The 17,833-nt window shown below is 46.6% G+C and overlaps 1 protein-coding gene across 4 annotated transcripts in view; it reads right to left on the reverse strand.

Annotated features, from left to right (window-relative positions):
- plekhg2 (pleckstrin homology domain containing, family G (with RhoGef domain) member 2) overlaps positions 1-17,833 on the reverse strand; it is a 201,311-nt gene that overhangs the window by 107,584 nt on the left and 75,894 nt on the right. The window contains exon 1 of one of the 4 annotated variants that reach the window (XM_063063592.1): positions 10,763-10,923. The exons of the other annotated variants lie outside the window; for them this stretch is intronic. The gene's annotated coding sequence lies outside the window, so the exon portion shown is untranslated. Of the gene's footprint in view, positions 1-10,762; positions 10,924-17,833 lie in introns of those variants that run through there. 4 annotated transcript variants of the gene reach the window in all.

Below are 17,833 nucleotides of genomic sequence, written 5' to 3' on the forward strand. Positions count from 1 at the left end.
TTAACTCCAGACCACAGCTCCAGGAAAGCTATTGTCCAGGGTTGCATTTTAAATTTAATCTGCAATCCACATTCAGGTCTAAAGAGAAGGCAGGAGAATGGAGAATGGAATGGTGGAACAGACATAATAGGCTGAATGGCCTAATCGTGCCTCTCTGTCTTATGATTTCCAGACAGATCAACTGAGAGAGCCGCCCACACACATCCCAACAACTCCTGCATTTACCCTTCCCTTAGAGAATAGGCCTTGATCTACCAGGATGTATTTCCCCCAATATTGACTGATAACACCACTCTTCTTGAGTTACCGGTCAACTATGGGCTCAGTTAATAGCGTTATTCCTATGCTACTCAGTTAGCTACCATTAAGAACAAAGGGAAAGATAGTTATAAAGTTGGCAACTCTTATTTTTGTGTATGTAAGGAGTATCAGTTACTTCTTATGGGTAAAGTGAACGGAATCACTGTGTTTCAGGGACGATAATGACAATGAAATTCTGTAGAGAAGAAGCACATTAAGACAGCAGTGCAGCTGTCAGAGCCTCTGCACTCAGGCAATTATTCGCTTTCTCTCTCTATTTCTCGTGAAGGTGAGAGTTTGCTGCAGATTCTCAAATTAGAGAATCTGGAAATAAAGTGACACTACAGACTGTAGTGTTGAAAAAGCGAGCTGTTGTTCTCCCCTCTTGCTATGGAAGGGGTGACACCTCTCTCTCTATATATATAGAGAGAGATATAGAGATATAGAGCAAGAGAGATATTGATATATATATATATATAGAGAGAGAGAGAGAGAGAGAGAGAGAGAGAGAGAGAGAGAGAGAACGAGAACCTTTGGCGGGGCAAAGTGCTGGGTTATGGACTGTAGATTTTGATGTACTGTAGATCATGGTTTCTTTGGGGACTTTGTTATTGCGTGCATAGTGGGAGGTGTGGGGGGCTGATGCTTCCTGCTGGAACAAGGGGGTGAAGGGGATGGGGGAGGGTTGATGTTTTGCTGCTGCTTGTGCGTGTGAGAGGCAAGGGAAGCTTTGGGGTTCTAATGCTTTTCTTTCATCTATTCTGTGGCATTTTTCCTCCTGTTTCTCGAGGGTGTCTCCGAAGAGTACGAATTTCAGGTTGTGTACTATATACATTCTCTGATAATAAATTGAACCATTGAAAATAGTTCATCTAATTTTTCAAGAAGGGGAGACATAGTGGTAGTTAGTAGTGCTATTCCTATCTCACTCAGTTAGTCACTCCCACATACTGCACAAGCAGGGTTGTCAGTACAATTCGGTTGGGTATCCTGCATGCTGGCATCCTGGTGTGCTCTGCACTCTCCCTCAGTAACAACCACAACAAGCCCAGCAGCATAGAGCCACACTGCACTACGACAGAGACACAGCCATTTGGCCCTTCTACTGCATGTCGACCAGGACTTTGCCCTTTATGGAGTTTCCAGAGAAAGTCCCAGATTAAAACTATAACACACCATCTACTATCCTTCCAAAGTGTACTTAGACCAGGGGATCCTAACCCGCGGTCCACAGGCTCCTTGGTTAATGGTAAGAATCCATGGCATAAAGAAGGTTGGGAAACCCTGATCGAGATGAACATCAGCTCCTCGATGTTTCATGTTGGATACTGTGTGACAACAGAATGACTAAGAGGAGGAAGATACTGAATGTGTAAGAACAGCCACCAAACAACCACAGAACCCCAGCTATTCCAACAAGTCCCATCTCTCAAGACAATAAGACCCATAACCGCTCTTGCTGACTCAGTAGAACCGTTCCCAGGGCCAGAGCAGCTTGTGAGGCTACGGTAGTGTAGCAGTTAGTGGAAGTCTTTACATCACCAGTGACCCAGGTGCAGTTCCAGCCACTGTCTGCAATGAGTTGTGGTCATTCTGTCAAGGTGGCCATGGTGGCACTGACAGCTCCTTGGGAAGACCGGATTGAGGTGGCGTTCGAGTGCAAGAAGGGCAAATACCAGGAGCTGGTAGGGCAGTGTCAGAGATGGGTGGAGGGCACGAGGTGAGCCTAGAGGTTTTTCTAGCTTGCTGTGTAGAACCTACTCTCTCCTTGGCATCACAGGGGCTGCAAAGAAAAGAGCCTCAGGACCATCACAGAGGCTGCTCAGTGATCCTCCAGATGGCTGTGGATCAAGACGTGTGACCCATGGACCAATGCTGCCGGGATACAAGCCAGGGCTTAATCAACCCTGGACGGGTCACCTGGGCAAGGGTCCCTGCTATTGAAAAACCTAAAATACTCGATGACCCCAGGGGTACGTCACTGATGACGTGTCCTAGCACATCCTAGGATCGATCTCTGCATCATACGCTCTTCCTGCGAGCACGTGGATTTCCTCCGGGTGCTCCGGTTTTCTCACAGTCCAAGGTCATGGGGTTAGTGAGTCGTGGGCATACCGGAAGCCTGGTGAACCTTGTGGACTGCCCCAGCACCTCGGTAAGACTGCTGATAATTGTCGTAAAAATTACACCTTTCACTGGGTACTTGTGACAAATAAAGCTAATCTTTCATCTTTAATTTTCAGGCACTGATCTCACAGACATTAGAGTGGAAAGTCATCTGTTCCTCCTCTCACATGTGGGGCAAACAACTATCTATGTCTGGAACTGGATTCAATAGGGTAAGCTCATGGGTGATGGGGTGGAGATATGTCTCTACCAAATGAGACGTGCGGCACTCCCTCCCTCCACTAGCCTGCAAGTCACCTTTAGGCAAGGTGTAGCACCTGCTTAGCCCCCCCCCCACACCCCAGGGTCAGGGTCACGTGAAGCCAGTGGAGCAGGTGGTGGATGAGTGGCTGATGCGTATCACAAGTCCTGGTTATGCAACCACAGACACCGGGCAGACAATCTCTGAAGAGTATTGATAATGGTTGAGGTCACCCATCTTGTAAAGACTCTGCCTAGAAGAAGGTAATGCAAACTACCTCTGTAAAAAAATTTGCCATATCAACATCTTAGAGATCTATCCTGGGCCAAACATATTGGCTCTTAGACTGATGAAAGAAAAATGGAGGGCGACAGACAGTGTAGGAGATAAAAGTTAAATTGACTGTGAATTAGGTTAAAAGGTCGGCTAAATATTGTAGGCCAATGGGCCCGTACTCTGCCCTACCGATCTATCAACACCACTTTGTTATTTCTCTCCTGCGTCATGTAACGGCTTCTTTCAAACAAACCAAAACCACTTTAAGACTGAGCATGGGGGTGTGGGTTGATACTGTACGACCAATCCAACAATGAAGTTCCAAAGTCGAAGAACACATTTGGTCTTTTATTAAAAAACCAGCAAAATGAACGATCTTGAAATGATAAAAACTCATAATAGCAAGAGAATGAAATAAAATCTTAGTGTATTCCAACATACTTAAGCCGACCGTTCTCTAACATCTTTAAGAGTATTCAAGTGAATTTAAGTGCATTTAAGGAAGTGAATTTAAGCATATTTAAGCAAATTTGAACATGTTTAAGCCCATTTAAGTGATTTAAGCGAATTTAAACATCGTTAAGCAGTAAAAAGATATCATCCCTCCCACAGCCAACTCTCTAGCTCTACCCAGACTAGACTGATTAAGGACAAAGCATAAGTACGTAACCACACTCTTCGCTTCTACCACGCCCCAGCCCACCCATAATAAACACACCACACATCATACAATGCAGACAGAAGATGGATACATGGTTCCTACACACTACATATTTTTTGTGACTTGTACTAGTTCTTAAATCTTACATTGTACAGCTGCCACAAAACAACAAATTTCACGACCTACAATACTGTGATGATTCTGACCACGTGAACCCCTGTGTCTGTGCTCCCAACTGGAGACCATATGTCAGTCGACCGCAATGGTTCACATCTATCGAAAGCCGAGAGTAATATTCAGCATAACAGCGGACAGCGTCACTATAAAGGCACACCGCAAAGTCTTACTTCTTTATAAACGGGCCTGCAGTCAGAAGATGGTGTTGTGGTGACCTCAGGGTGTGCTGGAGGTGAATGGTGAACCTTCACCACACCACCCGCCCCCTCCGTACTGCCAGGGGCAGCATCATACAGAGGGGCCACTAACTCAAATGCTCTCAAAGATTCCAAGTACATTTATTGTCAAAGTATGTCTTTCTACCATCAGGCGGGAGACTCCAATGCACAAAAACAGCAATGGTCAGGATGCGAAACAGATTCTTCCCCCAGGCCATTAGGCTTCTGAGCTCCCTGTGATCACGGTCAAAGTGTCATTAGCTAATCTGTTCTGTACCTGGCAATATTTAATTCATGCACCTGAGTTTATTTATGTGTAATCCACCTGTAGATTTCATCCTTACTTTCATAAATTATGATGCGTATTACAGTGCTTTGCACCCTGGTCTGGAGAAATGCTGTCATGTTTCTAGTTAAATGACAATAAACTTGACCTGACTTGTACACAGTATACAGCTCTGAGATTTGTTTTCCATAAGACAGCCACAAAACAAAGAAAACCATGAAACCTATCCAAAGGAAAACAAGACCTCCCCCACACGCTAATAAAGAACAAACTGTGCTAACAGTGGAAAAAAAAACAAGCGATAAACACAGAATATAAAATACAAAATCTCAAGTGTCCAGGAATTTTCAGTTCAGCTCAGTTCTAGTTCAATCTTGCGCTGTGACATTCATTATCTGCAGGCCGCCCCAATCAAAATCACTAAAATAGCAACAAAAAAGGGAGCATCTAGAAGCCAGCAACACAGCTGCTCTGTATTGGAGGCAGGAGATCCCCAGTAAATCTTTGAAGAGGAGGAGGTCCTTAATCTAAAACAGATTATCTGGTCACCCTCACACTGCAGTTGTGCAACTTTGTGTACAAATTCTCTTTAAAGCCATGGGCCAGCCAAACACAATACATAAAATTATTACAGCACTGTGCTAGGGTGCCCAAGACTTTTGCACAGTACTGTAATCATTTTACGTATTGCACTGAACCACTGCCATTAAAGAAAAACACATTTCACAACATAGGTGAGTGATTATAAACCTGATTTATCATCACTCGTAAAAAAGGAAGTCATAAAGAAATCTTTTGGCACATTGGCCTTCAGGAGATGGGATGTTATGTTGAAGACATTGACAAGGCCTAATTTGGAGTATTGTGTGTAGTTTTTGTCACCCACCTACAGGAAAGATGTAAATAAGGTTTGAAGAGTACAGAGAAAATTTACATGGATGTTGCTGGGCCTGGAGGACCTGAGTTATAAGGAAAGATTGAATAGTTAGGACTTCATTCCTTGGAATGTAGAAGATTGAGGGGAGATATGGTAGAGATATACAAAATTATGAGTTGTATAGATAGGGTAAATGCAAGCAGGTTTTTTCCACTGAGGTTGGGTGGGACGACAACCAGAGGTCATGGGTTAAGGGTGAAAGGTGAAAAGTTTAAGAAGAACATGAGGGGAAACTTCTTCACTCAGAGTGTGGAATGGGCTGCCAGTGCATGCGAGCTTGGTTTCAAAGTTTGAGAGAAGTTTGGATAGGTACATGGATGGTAGGGGTATAGAGAGCAGGTCGATGGGAGAAGGCAGTTTAAGTGGTTCAGCGTGGACACAAATTGCTGGAGGAATTCAGCAGGTCAGGCAGCATCTACGGAAGGAAATGACAGTCAGTGTTTCGGACCGAGACCCTCCATCAAGGCAGGAAAGGAAGCAATCGGAATCTGGTTTAATATCACTGGCAGATATCATGAAATTTGTTGTTTTGTGGCAGTAGTACATTGCAATACATCATTTAAAAAAAACATCATTTTTAAAGCAATATTATATGTTTATATTTAAATAAGTAGTGCAAAAGAAGAAAAAATATAGTGAGGTAGTGTTCATGGGTGGTTTGAGAAGGGGAAGGCGGCAAAATAAGACAGTGGGGGTGGGAGGATGATGTAAATGCTATAAAATCTATAAATTACAATAAGATGTATATATAAATTAAATAGGTAGTGCAGAAGTTCAAAGTTTAAAGTAAATTTATTATCAGAGTACATACATATCACCATATACAACCCTGAGATTCATTTTCTTGTGGGCATACTCAGTAAATCTATAGAATAATAACCATAACAGGATCAATGAAAGACCACATCAGCTTGGGCATTCGACCAGAGTGCAAGACCGTCGGGGATGGGGGGGTTGTGAAGACTGTGTAATTAAGAGATTTAATAGTGATAGCAAGGAAACAGCAAGTAAATAGTTAAAGACATTCTATTTTCCCCAGCAGTGTGACCCGCGGGCAAGATAACCTACGCCAGGCAGTCCATTCGAACCTCCAATTGACTAAAGGGTGTGTGTACTGTTCCAAACCTCATTCGAGTGGCCCGGCAGCGATTCATTTTCAGTACACGTTCTTAACACGGGCAGGGCTGCATTTGTGGTATCTCCTTCTATGAGCAACGATTCGAACGGCAGGCAGTTAGGGTGGGAGCATGGGAACTTGGCACACTCACTCTGCCTTCTCACACAGCGTCCGGCCTTCACCCAAGTGGAGCAGGTTCCAGGAATGCAGTGGGGTCTTGGAGCCAGCCAAGCCACCTGAACGACTTGCTTGCTGTGTCTTACACCACAGCCCTGTCCAGATGGACTCAGCACCCTGCAGTCTGCCAGGAACACAGGCAGTTGGCAGTCTGCTGCGTTCCTTGAAGGCAGTGTGAGGACATGAGGTTGTGACTCTCTCTCGTTTTCAGTAAGATGATCTCAGTTGAACTTACTTTCTGGGGTGAAAACTTCACCTGATTAAATCAGATTGGGATGGATTTCAATAGTGCTGGAAAGAAAAACCGCCACTCCTGCTGAATGTAGGAAATTACAGCACAGTATAGGTCCCTTGGCCCATGAAACTATGCTGACATTTTAACTTATTAACCCTTCCACCTACATCTTTCATTCAGTTTGTGCCATGTTGTATGACATAGGCGATCATGGTCTTTCCATGACCATGATGTTCTTGGCAAATTTTCCTACAGAAGTGGTTTGCCATTGTCTGGGCAGTGTCTTTACAAGATGGGTGACCCCAGCTATTATCAATACTCTTCAAAGATTGTCTGCCTGGTGTCACATAACCAGGACTTGTGATATGCACTGGCTGCTCATATGACCATCCACCACCTGCTCCAGTGGCTTCACGTGACCCTGATTTTTTGGGGGGAGGGTGTGCTAAGCAGGTGCTACACCTTGCCAAGGGTGACCTGCTGGTTAGTGGAGGAAAGGAGCACCTTACACCTCCTTTGGTAGAGATATATCTCCACCCTGCCACCATTCCTCCTACATAACCCTCCATAACAGTCTCTTATATGTCCCTAATGTATCTACCCCTACCACCACCCCGGGATGGCGTCCACACATCCACCACTCTGGGTAAAAAATAAATACCTCTGACATCCCACCATACTTGCTCCTGGTACCTTAAAATCATGCCCCCTCATAATAACGTCCAAGAAGACCACAACCTCATTTTTGGGTTTGGAGGCTTGTGTGCCTCGACGACCTGGAGAACTATGCTGGCTGAAGTCAGGACTTTATGCTTTGGCTCTTGGTAGGGTCACCCATACCAAGCAGGTCAAAGGGTAGAGGCCAGACAGACTAAGAGTGGTCCACCGGTCCTCCAGGTTTGGGGTTCAGCTCAGGGCTAACAACCCCAACTGGTAAAACAAAATTGTTACGGAAACAGCAATGAAGATTCCTTCTCCATCTGAGTGCGGCTGAGGACCTGAACCACACCTGGGGCACATTAGAGAAGATGGCCCAGGACAGGCAGAGATGGAGGATCTTCATTGCTGCCCTGAATGCCAGTGGGTAATGGGCAGTAACTATCATTGTATGAACAGTGAAAGTCAATAGACAATAGGTGCAGGAGCAGGCCATTCAGCCCTTCAAGCCAGCACCACCATTCACTGTGATCATGGCTGATCATCCACAATCAGTACCCTTTTCCTACCTTCTCCCCATATCCCTTTGTTCCGCAACCTTTAAGAGCTCTATCTAACTCTTTCTTGAAAGAATCCAGAGAATTGGCCTCCACTGCCTTCTGAGGCAGAGCATTCCACAGAACCACAACCCTCTGTGTGAAAAAGTTTTTCCTCAACTCCATTCTAAATGGTCTACCCCTTATTCTTAAACTGTGGCCTCTGGTTCTAGACTCCCCCAACATCGGGAACATGCTTCCTGCCTCTAGCGTGTCCAATCCCTTAATAATCTTATAAGTCAAAATAAGACTGCAGATGCTGAAAATCTGAACTAAAAACTGTGAGTGCAATAAACACTCTGCAGGCCATGAAGCGTCCATGGACAGAATACTCCCAGCGTTCTGAGTGCTTGATGAAGGTGCTTAAGGTATGAACACCAAGCTGACTCAGAAGACTATGACTGGAAGGAGGGAAGAGATCCTAGAGGGTGATGAGGAGGGTGTGGCTGAGGGAGGAGAGAGAAGGGTGAGGAGGGAATCTGAGGTCAAGTTTAGCAGAAGAGGCAGCTTTTTATTAACACTGTTAATTCAATCCACACCAATCTGATTTATTCACTTATTGTTTATAGGGTTGTTCGCCAAGCCTGGAGGTCAGATCACAAATGTTTCATCGCCAGATGAGGTGACATCATCGTGCGCCATGAAGAGATGTTTCTGCTGAGTGCTCGTTTTCATTGGTCCAACTCGTCATTCTGATTGGTCGGCTGTCACGTTGGCCGTTAGTTTCCGCCTGGTCCCAGCCAACCCGACAGCTGAGTGATCCCTGGTTATCGCTCGTTGTGAGCACTGGTTCCACGGGTGTCCTCGGGCCCCGATCCCACAGACACATCGGTTTGCAGATTGCATGCATTCCATATGCTTGTTAATAGAGTCTTCCACTCAGAACCAAGCTTCTAAGAATTCTCTCGATTTCTTGTTTTGTGCTTCAGCCAGGATTTTCGTAGATTCCCCAGATGAACCCGTGTCCTTCTTGGTCTTCATGAGAGAGGATCATGGCTTCTTACGGTTAGCTCATGTTCATCTCGTCTCTCTCTGACTGTCCCAGATCATGTAAGTTTAATTGAGATCACCTTTTGAAAATGAGAGGCTTTCTCCCAGGATGGAAATAGCCACTACAGGAGGGACATAATTTTCCAGTGATTGGTGTGGGGGGGGAGGGGGTTGTCAGAGGTAAGTTCTGCGGGTCAAAGGTGTCCTGGGACTCAGGACGGCTGGCATTTACAGGATCTCCCGTGTAGTGGAAACCAGCATCAAGGTGTGTCCATTGGGTTACCCAGAGAAATCAGCGGTAGCAGAACACTGCATTCGCGATGACCATAGGATTTACTTTGACGGCACAGAACTACTGGTGCTGTGCCAATGGTTTCTGGGGCTACCTGGTAAGGAAGCCATTGAGATAAGACTAGAGAATAAGAACTTCAACAAAGATGAAGGTCTTGCTCTAAGTAAAAACTGGGATATGATTTTAAACAAGGTGGGACAGCGGAAACCTGATTGGTTGAAGATTAACCAATCAGGAGGGATGGATGACGGGAGTTGAGTTTATATACCACCGGACTAGACATGCCTAGCATCATCCCTGATGAAGATGACGGAGTTTGTCATTGAGACGACCATTAAAATCAACACCTGGAACCGGCTGGAAACCCGAGAAGAGTTCAGGTGTTATATACGCCAGGAAAACACTAGATCCTTATTCAGGGGCAAGTTCTTTACACAGAAAGTGGTGGGTGCACGGAACACCCTGCCTGGGGTGATGGTAAAGGGCAGATACATTAGGGACATTTAAGGGACTTTTAGATAAGCACACAGATAAAAGAAAAACAGAGGGCTATGTGCGAAGGAAGAGTTAGATTCACCTCAGAGTAGATTAAAAGGCCGGCACAACATTGTGGGCTGAAGGGCCTGTCATGTACTGTAACTGTTCTATGTTCTGAAAGTGAGGGATCTCAACTCCAAACATGGGCAAGTAGATTTTTGTTTTTTTTTTCTCGACATGGGGAGGTCTCAGTTTAACATCTAGTCCAAGAGGAGGCATCTATCAGTGCAGAGGCCCTTTTGTACTGAACGCACCCTCTCAGTCGAGGGGAACCAGCACTCTTATCAGGGAGGAGACAGCATCCAAGCCTGGACCACCAGACTCAAAAACAGTTACTTTCCCCAAGCAGTGAGGGGAACCTCCACAACCCAACCACCACTACGTTATCATATCCTCTCAGTCACCTTATGTACAAACACTCCTGTGCCTAGCGTCACTTTACAGACGTATAATCAATCTATGTATATAAGGCATCTTAAATATCTGTATTTTTTTATTACTATTGGGTTCTTTATCTTACTGTATTTTCCATGCAGCCTCTGATCTGGAGTAACGATTATTTTGTTTTCCTTTACACTTGTGTACTCGAAATGACATTAAATAGAGTCATAGAAAAGTACAGACACAGACCCTTCAACCCATCTAGTCCGTGCTGAACCATTTAAGCTGTCTACTCCCATCGAGCTGCACCGGGACCATAGCCCTCCAATTCCCTGCCATCCATGGACCTATCCAAACATTGGAATGGTGCTGGCATGCACCACTTGTGCTGGCAGCTCATTCCACACTCCCAGCACCCTCCGAGAGAGTTTACCCTCATGTTCCCCTTGAACTTTACACCTTTCACCCTAGCACATGACCTCTAGTTGTAGTCGTAGAATCTTGAATCCTTTTGGACCGTGGTGGGAGGGAGTGGCTTACAGAGAGGAGAGACTCACGCTCGTCTGCTAGGAATGAATCCTCTTGTTACACGTAAGGCAAGCATCGAGGAACGCTCGGTCCCAGCGTCCGGAACACACTGACGAGCTGGACAGAGGTGTCCGTGGGGAAGCAGGGGGAGCCAGGGTAGCTGACGGGCAGCAGCTGACATCAGGCTGGGCTTGGGCTCAGCGGCACAGGATGTGAACTGCAGCGAACAGGAAGTCACACAGCGTGGCAAGCGTCTCTCTTCCTGAACCATGGGCTAACCGCACTCACCTGCCTTTGTTCTGCTGATCGAGGCAAGCCGCTCCCCATGCAAACCCAGAGATTAGCTCTGAAACACCAGACGGTCCCCCCCCACCGCCAAAAAGAGGCAAAGAAAGGAACAAACTGCAATTTACCTGTGCACCCTACCCTCCCGCCACTTTGGCACACAGACCTTCAGGTAAAAGCTACAGGAAGCACAGCCTGCCCTGGGATCCAGGCAGATGAAGTACTCCAGCGGCCGCAGGCTCTCTCCTGCACCTCCCTGTGCGCGGATGGCACCACACTTTAGGTCTCAGCATCGAAACTACACACTAAATAACCGCACCGCAGCACCACATCAGCTACTGAGCGAGAGGGAAATACTCACAGTTGCCAAGCAACCAGACGAAAGAGATTTACTAATGTCAAGGATGGGGAATGGATCTGGGTTTTGGCACTCAGCTTCTGACAACATTTTTTAACCCCTCTTAATGACAATTGAAGCAAGTTTTGCCAGCAACTGTTCTGGTGCAGTTGTATGATATCCTGGTGCAAACTCTTTCCTGTTCACTCCCTACCACGAAATCCAGAGAATCAAATTCTCTCCCATTCAGTTCCTGCACAAAATCCTACAGATTACACCCCTTCCCAGTTACTGCAGTATAGAAAAGGCCAGTGAAATATCAAGTTCAAGTTTAATTGCCAAGCAACCATACATACATATGCAGTAAATGAAACAATGTTCATCCCAAACCAAGAGGTAGAACAACGACACACAGCACATGTAGTTACGATAGCACATACAGTCACAAAATAACGTTAGCACAAGCCTCTGAGAGGCATGGCTTGAAGACTGATGGTGCACAGGATGTTGTCCTGGAGCCACGTTTCCACAAGAACAAGTACGCAGCAGTTCCTCATCTCGCTTTGGGTCAGCCACACCTGAAGGCAATCCAGTTTGTCTTCCAGGGAGTGAACACTGAAGAGCAGCACTGAGGGGAGAGTGTGCCTGCAGGGGCCACCCCCAACCCAGCTGCGGCGTGAGGAACTGCTCCACAAACCAACCGAGACCACGCAGCTTTCCCGCCTACGGGCTTACAGTGTTTTATATTGCCAACATCTCCCAGGGTGTAGCAATCACAAAAAAGTGTTTGAGACACACATTTGCACCATTTGTTAGACCCAAAGAGGCTGCTGTGACCAAGCAACCCACCATTTTACCAGGAGGAGGTTTGGTTGGGTATGGAATTAAAACCCAACCCAAAACACTAGCCAAAGATTCAGAGTTTTCCAGTTCCACACCTGGAGATGTTTAGAGGATACTGGGCCAGGATACTGACCCAAATACAACAGGACACCCATGGGAACATGACTGAGAGATCAGTGGTGCAGAGAGTCAGCAGTATTAAATTCCTTGGTGTTAACATCTTGGGTGACCTCGATCATAAGACAATAAGACATAGGAGCCCTATCCTCAGTCCTACCTTCCGGTTCCTATCCTCCTGCTAAATTAGTTTAAACCCTCCTGAACAGCTCTAGCCATCCCCTCAGATATTGGTCCCCCTTGGGTTCACGTGTAACCCAGCCTTTGTGTACAGGTCATACCTTCCCCAGAAGAGATCCCAATAATCAGAAAACTGAACTTCTGCCTCCCCCAACACAAGTTCCTCAAATAAGCGTTCACCTGCCAAATCATCCTATTCTTACCCTCACTGGCACGGGGCACAGGCAGCAATCCAGAGATTACTACCCTGTTTCTCAGCTTTCTACCCGACTCCCTGTATTCTCTCCCCAGTACCACCTGCCCTTTCCTACCTATGTTGTTGGTACTAAAATGTACCACGACTTCTAGCTGTTCACCCTCCCGCTTTGGAATGCCATGGATCCAATCCGGGACATCCCTGACCCAAGCATCTGGGTGGCTATTTCACATCCATAGAATCTGCTTTCTTCTCCTCTAACTATGCAATCCCCAATTACTACTGCAAACTTCTTACTCCCCCCACCCCCTTACCTTCTCTGCGATAGAGGCAGACTCGGTGCCAGAGATCTGGCACTGCATCTTGCCCCCGGTAGATCATTCTCCCCCCACCCCCTTATTGTTGGGAAAGGCCATCGGGGTACTCTGCACTAGCTACCCATTCCCCTTCTCTCTCAGTCACCCAGGTTCCTGCCTCCGACAACCTAGAGGTGACTACCTCCCTATAGCTCCTATCCATCACTTGCTCAGCCTCCCGTACGAGCTGAAGATCAGCGAGCTAGAGCTCCAGTTCCTTAACACAGTCTCTAACAAGCTGCACCTCGGCACACTTCATGCAGGAGCAGTTACCAGGGGAGGCTGGAGGTCTCCCAGAGTTCCAACATCTCACACAAAGATACCATGAAATGTGGACCCACTCTCATCGCACTAGCTATGTAGTAACAGAAAAAGAACTTGCCAGAAACTTATTCACTTAATTACTTAGAACTTCTACCGATACTTGCCTACACCAAAGCCTGGCCACTCTGACCCGTCCTGAGCCCAGCCCGTACGTCCAATCAAAGGGAAGGCAGAGTACTTTCTCAGGAAGTTTCGCAGTGATGAATATCTATTATCTGTCAAGTAGGATGCCATGCACAATCCTGATTTGATGGAGACGGACGTAAGAGCACGGAGGAACATCTGGTGAAACTTCTGAAATACCTGCTTCGCTGCTGCTGCTACTGTGTGATCCAGAATCTCCGGAGGGGAAGGCCCCAAGTCCTCGGCTTTGCTTGTTGCTCGGCGGCCGGGGCGGGGTCAAAACGCTCGGCAGAGGACGGCACTCGATGCTCGGTGTTGGAGGCTCGAAGTTTTCGAACGGACTGAGTCCGCTGCAGTCGGATGCTTCCAATGGCGCTGCATCGGCAAGTTTGCGGCGCTTGGAGGTTCATGGCAGGGAGAGTTTCCCCTTCTACCATCTGCGTGAAGATGGGGCTATCGGGACTTTGAGACTTTTTTTTTTACCGTGCCCATGGTCTGCTCTTATCAAATTACAGTATTGCTTCGCACTGTTGTAACTATATGTTATAATTATGTGGTTTTTGTCAGATTTAGTCTTGATTTGTCTTGTGTTTCTGTGATATCATTCTGGAGGAACATTGTATCATTTTTTAATGCATGCATTTCTAAATGACAATAAACGAGGACTGAGCGTCCTCATAATCTAATCTAATCTAATCTAAGGAGGATTGGCTTGTCACCAAACACTCCCTAGCAAATTTCTACAGACATACCGTTGAAAGTATCCTGACTGGTTGCACTGTGGTCCGGTACGACAATCTGAATGCACAGGAACATATGAAGCTGCAGACAGCAGTGGAGTCTGCCCTCATGATTTTATAGACCTCTGTAATATCACCCCTCATTCTCCTATGCTCAAATGCATAAGGTCCTTGCCTCCTCAGCTTCTCTCTATAACTCCAACCCTCCAGTCCTGGCAACATCCTCGTACATCTTTCCTGTACTCGCTTCCAGCTTAATGGCATTTTCCTGATAGCAGGACGACCATAAGTGAACACGCAGTATGCAGCACGGTTAGCAAAACGCTTTCACCGTTCTGGCATCCTGGGTTTAATTCCCGCCAGTGCCTATAAGGAGTTTGTAGATTCTGCCCTGTCTGGTTTCCTCCGGGTGCTCCGGATTACTCCCACAGTCCAAAGATGTACCGGTTGGCAGGTTAATTGCCCCGTGATTTGGGCTGACATTAAATTAGTGGATTTCTGGGCGCTGTAGCTCAAGGGACCAATTCCACGCTGTGTCTCGATAAATTAATAAATAAACAATAATCCAAACACAAATTGCTGGAGGAACTCAGAGGGTCAGGCAGCCTCTCCAGAGGGGAATAAACAGCCAATGCTTCGGACCAAGACCCCACAAAACATTGACTAGTTACTCTTTGCCACAGATGCTGCCTGACCTGCTGAGATCCCCCAGCATTTTGTGTGTGCTGCTCTGGATTTCCAGCATCTGCAGATTGCCGTGTGTTGGAGATACTACTACTGCTGAGAAGTCTTTTCCAGGGAAGCCTACCCTGAAGACGTTTAAATCTTCTCTTTAGATTAGATTAGATTATGAGGACACGCAGTCCTCCTTTATTGTCATTTAGTAATGCATGCATTAAGAAATGATACAATATTCCTCCGGTGTGATATCACAAAAACACAGGACAGACCAAGACTGAAAATCTAACAAAAACCACATAATTATAACATATAGTTACAACAGTGCAACAACACCATAACTTGATGAAGAACAGGCCATGGGCACAGTAAAAAAGTTCAAAGTCTCTCGAAAGTCCCACATCTCACGCAGACGGGAGAAGGAAGAAAACTCTCCCTGCCATGCCCGACCACAGTCCGACTCTGAGTCGTCCGAAAACTTCGAGCTCCGATCAGCCCTCCGACACCGAGTACCGAACACCATCTCTGCCGAATGCTTCGACCCCAGCCTCGGTCGCCAGCAGCAGGCAAAGCCGGGGATTTTGGGGCCTTCCCTCCGGAGATTCTCGATCGCACAGTAGCAGCGGCAGCGAACCGGGCATTTCAGAAATTTCCATTTAACAGGAATTCAGAAAAACCCTCTCTCCCTGCTCCTTTTCTGTGAACATCTGCCGCCTTGTACTTCTTCCTCCCCTCCCACCACCTTCTTACTCTGAATTCTCCTCTTCCTTCTCAGTCCTGATGAAGGGTCTCGGCCCAAAACATCGACTGTTCACTCTTTCCCATAGGTGCTGCCTGACCTGCCGAATTCCTCCAGCATTTTGTGTGTGTTGCTCTGGATTTCCAGCATCTGCAGAACCACTTGTGTTTAGAACACTCTATGCAACTTCATCAACATCTTGTACAACTGCAATGTAGCATCCCAACTTCTGTACTCAATGTCTTGGCTAATGAAGGCCAGCATGCCAGATGTCTTCTTCACCCTGTCTACCTGTGTCATCACATTTGGGGAACCTTGCACTTGGACTCATCAACTCCAAACCGCACAAAATGCTGGAGGAACTCAGCAGGTCAGGCAGCGTCTTTGGAAATGAATAAACAGTCGACATTTCGGGCTGAGACCCTCCTTCAGGTCTGGAAAGGAAGGGAGAAGATGCCAGAATAAAAATGTGAGGGGAGGGGAAGGAGGATAGCGAGAAGGTGACTGGTGAAACTGGGTGGATGGCAAAGATAAAGGGCTGGAGAGGAAGGAATCTGAGAGGAGAGGACAAGTTTGCTGATGATACAAAGATTGGAGGTGTAGTAGACAGTGAGGAAGGTTTTCAGAGTCTGCAGAGGGACTTGGACCAGCTGGAAAAATGGGCTGAAAAATGGCAGATGGAGTATAATACTGACAAGTGTGAGGTATTGCATGTTGGAAGGACAAACCAACGTAGAACATACAGGGTTAATGGTAAGGCACTGAGGAGTGCAGTGGAACAGAGGGATCTGGGAATACAGATACAAAATTCCCTAAAAGTGGCGTCACAGGTAGGTAGGGTCGTAAAGAGAGCTTTTGGTGCATTGGCCTTTATTAATCAAAGTATTGAGTATAAGAGCTGGAATGTTATGATGACATTGTATAAGGCATTGGTGAGGTCGAATCTGGAGTATTGTGTTCAGTTTTGGTCACCAAATTACAGGAAGGATATAAATAAGGTTGAAAGAGTGCAGAGAAGGTTTACAAGGATATTGCCGGGACTTGAGAAACTCAGTTACAGAGAAAGGTTGAATAGGTTGGGACTTTATTCCCTGGAGCGTAGAAGAATGAGGGGAGATTTGATAGAGGTATATAAAATTATGATGGGTATAGATAGAATGAATGCAAGCAGGCTTTTTCCACTGAGGCAAGGGGAGAAAAAAAACAGAGGACATGGGTTAAGGGTGAGGGGGGAAAAGTTTAAAGGGAACATTAGGGGGGGCTTCTTCACACAGAGAGTGGTGGGAGTATGGAATGAGCTGCCAGACGAGGTGCTAAGTGCGGGTTCTTTTTTAACATTTAAGAATAAATTGGACAGATACATGGATGGGAGGTGTATGGAGGGATATGGTCTGTGTGCAGGTCAGTGGGACAAGGCAGAAAATGGTTCGGCACAGCCAAGAAGGGCCAAAAGGCCTGTTTCTGTGCTGTAGTTTCTATGGTTTCTATGGACAGTGGACCATTGGAGAAGGGGAAGGGGAATGGGATGCAGGGAGAGCTGCTAGGCAGTTGAGGACGGGTAAGAAGCTAGAGTGGGAACTAGAAGAAGAAATGCGTTGGGGGGGGGTGGAATTTTTGTTCACCAGAAGGAGAAATCAATATTCATGCCGTCAGGTTGGAGGCTACCCAAATGGATTACAAAGTGTAGCTCCTTCACCAAGGGTGGTCTCATCATGCCACAAGATGAGGTCATGAACCGACATGTTGGCACAGGAATGGGAATTAAAATGTTTGGCCACCGGGAAGTCCCACTTGTGGCGATGGACCAGAGGTGCTCAATGAAGCGGTCCCCCAATTTACGACTGGTCTCACCAATGTAGAGAAGGCCACATCAGGAGCACCGGACACAACAGACGACCCCAGCAGATTCGCAGGTGAAGTGTTGCCTCACCTGGAAGGGCTGCCTGGGGCCCTGAATGGAGGTGAGTGGACAGGTGTAGAAGTTAGGCTGCTTGCTGGGATAAGTGCCGGGAGGGAAATTAGTGGGAAGGGACTAATGGACAAGGGAATCACCGGGGTGGGGTGGGGAAGTAAAGATATGTTTAGTGGTAGGATCTGTTTGGAGATGGCAGAGGTTGTGGAGGCTCATGGCGTGGTAAGCAATGACAAGAGGAACTCTATCACTATTGAGGTAGCAGGAAGG

The sequence above is a fragment of the Mobula hypostoma genome, chromosome 12 (assembly GCF_963921235.1).
Source record: "Mobula hypostoma chromosome 12, sMobHyp1.1, whole genome shotgun sequence".
Classification (NCBI taxonomy): Eukaryota; Metazoa; Chordata; class Chondrichthyes; order Myliobatiformes; family Myliobatidae; genus Mobula; species Mobula hypostoma.